Here is a 5,933-nt window from a genome sequence, read left to right as displayed (position 1 = left end):
GATTAGCTCATAACTATTATATAATAGAATGATATATATATAATCATATACTATATTAATAATTATTATAGTTTATAATAATCGTCTAGTTGTTTGTTGCCGTTAGCTATGACATTGCCAAAGCCGAATATGCAGAAAACGTTTGTGTATACCCCTGCTTGTACAAATATTATGTTTATTTGAAATATATGATGGTGTATATGCTGCTTGTTGCAATAAAGGTAATGGTGTCAGAGTGCAGTATGCTGAATTAATTGTCACGACTTGGTCGTGAGTATGGTCAATGTAAGACGATACCAATGTGAATTGATTGATTGATGATTGATGACATAACAAATTATATGAATATTGATACATTGTCATCAAATGCTACTACATACAGAAAGCGTGTGTGTGCGTGCGTGGGTATACAAGTATGGCAAAATTAAGATGAAACCAACCAGATATGACGAAGAATAATAATGCATAACAATAACAGTTACGCTATGAATGCGGATATCATAGTTATCACATGCTAAAATAATTGCAATGACACTTTAGTACAGTTTTATGAAGAAATATTGGTAAAAGTAGGATAATATTAACGAATTTGCTTAACGCTACAGAAACGACTTGCTAAACGAATAACGCTTAATGCTAATAGCAATACGTATAACATGTCAAAGTGACTAGAGTAACTGTCTGCGGTAATTCTTACAAACTGTTGATGCAAATGAGGTAGGAAAATGAGTTAAGAATATTATATTATGATGATATAGAGAAAGTGAATGAACACAATGAGTAAAGCCCGGCGCACACGTGAGTTATTTTACTCAAGTAAAATGACGCATGAGTCAAATTACTCAACGAAAATCCGCCGCACACGTGAGTAAAATGACGCATGCGTCAAATTACTCAACGAAAATCCGCCGCACACGTGAGTTATTTTACTTGAGTAAAATAACTCACGTGTGCGCCGGGCATAAGGCATGCCAAAGTCATCCAAATGATATAGGGGCGCCCCCTAGCCTCGATAAATATGTGCCGCTACAGTTAGGATAAGACCGTAGTATTACGTGTACTATTCTTTATTCATGTAGGCTCCTTCATGTACGTTATGTGGGGCTATCTGTCTGGCTGTCCTGTCAACTGTATGTGTAGGGGGTGTTCGGCTAACGCTCCAATAGGAGTGTTCCCAACTTTGATATGATTAATTATTAATGATTAATGATTAATGATTGATAATCCTAACCCTAACCCTAAGTAACCCTAACCTAAAGGAAATTAAACCACAAACTAATATATGACCATGATATATATATATATATATCTATATATATATATATATATATATATATATATATATATATATATATATATATATATATATATATATGACCATTAATGACATTAAAGTTGGAAACACTCCTAATGGAGTATCACCCGGGTGTTGAATGAATGAATGATTCGACAGGAATACAATGCTACTACTGATAGTTTGTACCACACTGAGCGCAATAATTATATACATTGTATCAAGAGCGTATTAGTAATTCTTAATACGCTCTTGATTGTATGTAGATACATTTATGTATACCTATACATTGCATGTATATAGATTTATGTATATACGCAAATGTATGTACATTGTATGTATATACACTGCATGTATATACATTTATATACATATTGCTTTCATGTGCGACGCACAGCCGAAGCACGTCAGACCCATTACCTTGGCCCCATGTCATGTTTTGCAATATTTATAGATAGTTTTGCAGCAGATATAAATAACAATTGTAGTTTTGCATTAGCTTTGTAATTAAACGAAATACGAACTAGATATGTAAATATATACGTACTCCAAAAACTGTTTATTCCTTCATTAATTATCTAGCATTATATAAATATCATAAATTACACGCAATGTACTTTTACTTTGAACTAACAATAGTCTCTCGGTGTGTATAAGTCTGAGTTCTCTATGTCTATATAGTCATTGTACACACTACACGAGTGTTCTTCAACGCCGTGGATGCATGTCGTGGCACGTTGCTTCAAACAACCAGATTAACGATTTAAAGTGATTACGTCACCGTAGATAGCAAAAAGTAAAGAAAATATTTCCACTTTTCCACAAAATGCAAGTAATTCGATCTGTTTACTTTTTATGGTTAAATTGCTGCATTCTACTTCCTATTTAACTATATTGTTCGATGTAAACATACACTCGTGACTCATGCATAGCCCGTAGCAAGCTATGGATGTCAGGATCATATTTATCAAATCGTCAAGGTTTTTTGGATTTTTAACTAATTGAGCAACAATCTTATCGGGTAACGATACGTTTAGTCCCGTTAGTACGTACTTGCTTTTAATGTGGCAATTTTTTTTTTACAAATATACACCATAGAGAATTCGTGACGTAGTCAATTTAAATACTGATTTCACATCGTCTCTTCAATTCGTTAATAGACAGACATCGCAATTAAGTAGTTAAATTGCGTAAATAGAACATGCAATTTAATGGTGGGTTAAATTGCGCTAATAAACAGTGCAATTTAATGGATAAATTTCGTTTATAGACAATGCAATTTAATGGTTATATTGCGTTGACAGTGCAATCACGTAGTTCAATCAAAGCCAATTAAGACCATGGCAACGGTTAATGTCATTCACGTTGTTCATGAGTTGTAGCGCGCGTTCAATCGAATTTTGGAGATGGTTAGACGAAACACAAACTTCTATGTATTAGCCGTTGCCTGTCTCTAACAATGAAGGGTGGCGACGTGGAACCAGTCTAGTTGGAAGAGCGTGGCACGTTGCATTCATTAATCTCACAATGGTATAAAAACATGAGTACGAAACTTCACGTCGTGATATCAGTCCATAGGTATCTAATTTATACATTATATATATATATATAATACAATGCATAATTTAGATACCCATGAGTCGATCGACCATGAGAACAACTTTGCGCGAGATCTCGCGCGATTCATGACGCCGATGCCCGTAAAATCACCAGGAACCGTAGACCGAGGCGGAAAACTATCTATAGGATAACCTCCCCCTAACCTCATCTATTTCTGAGGCATCGCACCAACTGGTGATACTAGTTAGGCCGCGGTGTGTTTATTGCTTCACACACAAGCCGTGGTGGAGGCACAACTACGAAATAGAGTAACCGTAGCTTTCATTAGCATCAAAGGTAATTCGGCAATTTTCATGACGTCGCTGTCCGAAAGTGACGTCACCGTTTGATGCCGAAACACTGATTACTATGACGTCACTTCCCGGTCTCTCGTCTTAACGTCTCCGCTAATAGTAGGGTATCAATGAACGCCATCTGGCGGCCGTACGTGCGCGTGCGTCTTATTCCGTCGTACTGTGTCACGCCCTAACACGAGCTCGTAAAAATGTAGAGTTGGTATCCATCGGATCAATCGAATAATCGATCAATCGATTAATCGTAAACATAACATACAGGATAGGTTTTCTATCTATCAATCTATCTATCTATACGTTTCTTATAAGACCTTATCAACAGTGCACACGCGCCGATACTGTGTGTAAACCCAGTACAACATTAACGCTTCAATTGAAACACAGATAGATCGCACACATAATCAGAGACACAATAACGAGACATTAGTGACGAGGATTCATTCCAATCTGTACAAAATTAACAACAAACAAACAAACAAACAATGAAACTACGAAAACAAAATATCATCTAATCGTATATGCTGTACAAACGTAGATGTTTTTTTTTGCAGCAATACAAAAGTTTGCGGTTGGCAGCAGCACCATTAATGCATCATTATTCTTTTGCACATTTCGTCGCGTAGATGCCTTGCGTAGCAACGTTCTTAGTTATATATTTAAACTATCGAACTACGCTTTGCGTAGCAAAGTTTCGTTATTACACCAACCAACTATAAGGTCAAGCGCGATGCAAAGAAGGTGGTAATAAAAAGCTAATTTAGATTTTAAAAAACTATTTGTTTAAAACTTTGTTAGATGCATCTATGATGTTAAAGCTAAACATTGCATTTCACGGGTATTACAATAAGAAAATGGTTAGGAAAAGAGTTTTACAAAGACCGTATACAATTTGAGAGATATATATATATAATTGCACACAATTGTGAGTAATTGTATATTAGTTGTATATCAATTGTATATTAGCTGTATACAGTCGTTTGTTACTAATAAAGCGATCACACGGACGACCAGCAAAAATAAACATTTTACAATATTTCCACGTAAAAACTGTACAAGTTTCCTATGCTCTCTCTCTCTCTTTCCTATAGAGAATTTTTTCTCTCAATTTTGACCTTGAGACATTCTACACATTTCATGCCAGGAGGCCTCTAAATAAATTAGACTGGTTCCCTGTCCTCGACGTTTTGCCAGTGCGTATGCGGCAGTGACCGAGAGTTACTCTAATGCGTGGACAGGGAACCAGTCTACTGGATGAATCTGCTGCCGTCGTGCAGTGTTTAAATCCGACTGCAGCGCCATCAGTGAACAGCACCTGTAATTGGCTGGTCGAGCATTGTTTTACGGATACGTTCTATTTGCGCGCGAGACACACTCGGTAAGACACACTATCCCTCTCACGTCCACCCCCGGAATACTGCTCCTATACAGACAACAGCGGAAGGCAGCGTTAGTTGGTCAATTATCCTGTAGATGGCGCTCCCGCTGTGACCAGAAGCAGAGCCATGGATAGATGGCTATATCTGAGTCTATGGCTAGATGTAGATATAGACTTAGATACCACTGTCTCAACCTGTGGCCAGATATAGATGTAGATTTAGATAGCTCGATCTGAATCCATGGCTCTGCAACACGAATTTTTCCTCCGCACAACGAGCGGACGGAAGTGGCTCCATCTACCGAGAGCGTCGCACACTAACGGTATCTCTCCGCGCTGCTGCGACGTGGGGACCGGCGTGCGCATGCGCGCGGTGGAGGGTGTTTATTATGTGTAGTAGGATCCGTGGTCGGTGTGTCCGTAGTTGTAGTTGGCAGGCACGCTGCTGTAGCCTGGTGGACCGTTGCTCGCTACCACCTTCTCTGCATCCGGGTGCTTCTTTCTCTTGAAGAATCCGAGCTAGTGAACAGAAGAAGAAAAATATGTAGAAATTACAAATTGGTAAACTTTTTGTATTACTTTGGGAGTAGAGTAAAGTGAGAGAAAGAGTAAAAATGAGAATTGGCCTAGGTTTTACTCGCTGGGAAGTGTGTGTGTGTGTGTGTGTGTGTGTGCGTGCGCGTGCGTGCGTGCGTGCGTGCGTGCGTGTGTGCGCGCGGCGTGTGTGAATGCGTGCGCGAGCGTGTGTGTGTGAGTGCGCGTGCACGAGTGCGTGTGTGTGTGTGTGTGTGTGTGTGTGTGTGTGTGTGTGTGTGTGCGCGCCGCGTGAGTGTGTGTGTGTGCGTGTGCGTGTGCGTGCGTGTATGTGTCGTGTTGTGTGGCGCGGTGGGTTGTGTGTTGCGTGCGTGCGTGTGCGGTATACACGTACTGCCAGAGCACGAGGATGAGCAATGCTAGCAGGAGAATTCTGCCACACAGCCAGGATAATGATCCAGAGAGGCACAGCCTTCGCTATAACCTCCGGATGTTCGCGGGTTCACTGCTGTTTTCACACTGCAAACAAGCGATGACGTCACGTAAATATGCGTAATTGACAGTCGAGTGTGATAGTCACGTTTTTTCTCTCCTCGCGCACGCATTTGCTTTTCTTTCTTCTCTCTCATCTTCTTCTCTTCCGCTATCTCTCTTCTCCTCTCTCTCTCTTCTGTCTCTCTCTTCTTTCTCTCTGCTCTCTATTTTCTCTCTCTCTCTCTTCTCTCCTCTCTCTCTCGTCCTCTCTCTCTCTCTCTCTCCTCGATCTCTTCTCTTCTACTCTCTCGTCTCTCCTCTGCTTCTCTCGTCTTTCTCTCTC

General features: G+C 39.7%; 1 protein-coding gene across 1 annotated transcript in view; it reads right to left on the bottom strand.

Moving 5' to 3' along the window:
• Positions 1-1,826: 1,826 nt before the first annotated feature.
• LOC106815471 (integrin alpha-PS2-like) overlaps positions 1,827-5,933 on the bottom strand; it is a gene marked incomplete at its 5' end in the record, with an annotated part of 72,515 nt that continues 68,408 nt past the window's right edge. Inside the window, 1 exon segment of the mRNA XM_014819936.1 lies at positions 1,827-5,101.

This window comes from Priapulus caudatus, unplaced genomic scaffold (genome assembly GCF_000485595.1).
Source record: "Priapulus caudatus unplaced genomic scaffold, Priapulus_caudatus-5.0.1 Scaffold1124, whole genome shotgun sequence".
NCBI classification, from domain to species: domain Eukaryota; kingdom Metazoa; phylum Priapulida; class Priapulimorpha; order Priapulimorphida; family Priapulidae; genus Priapulus; species Priapulus caudatus.
The sequence above is the reverse complement of the archived record's forward strand: the minus strand, read 5'-3'. Positions and strand labels throughout refer to the sequence as shown.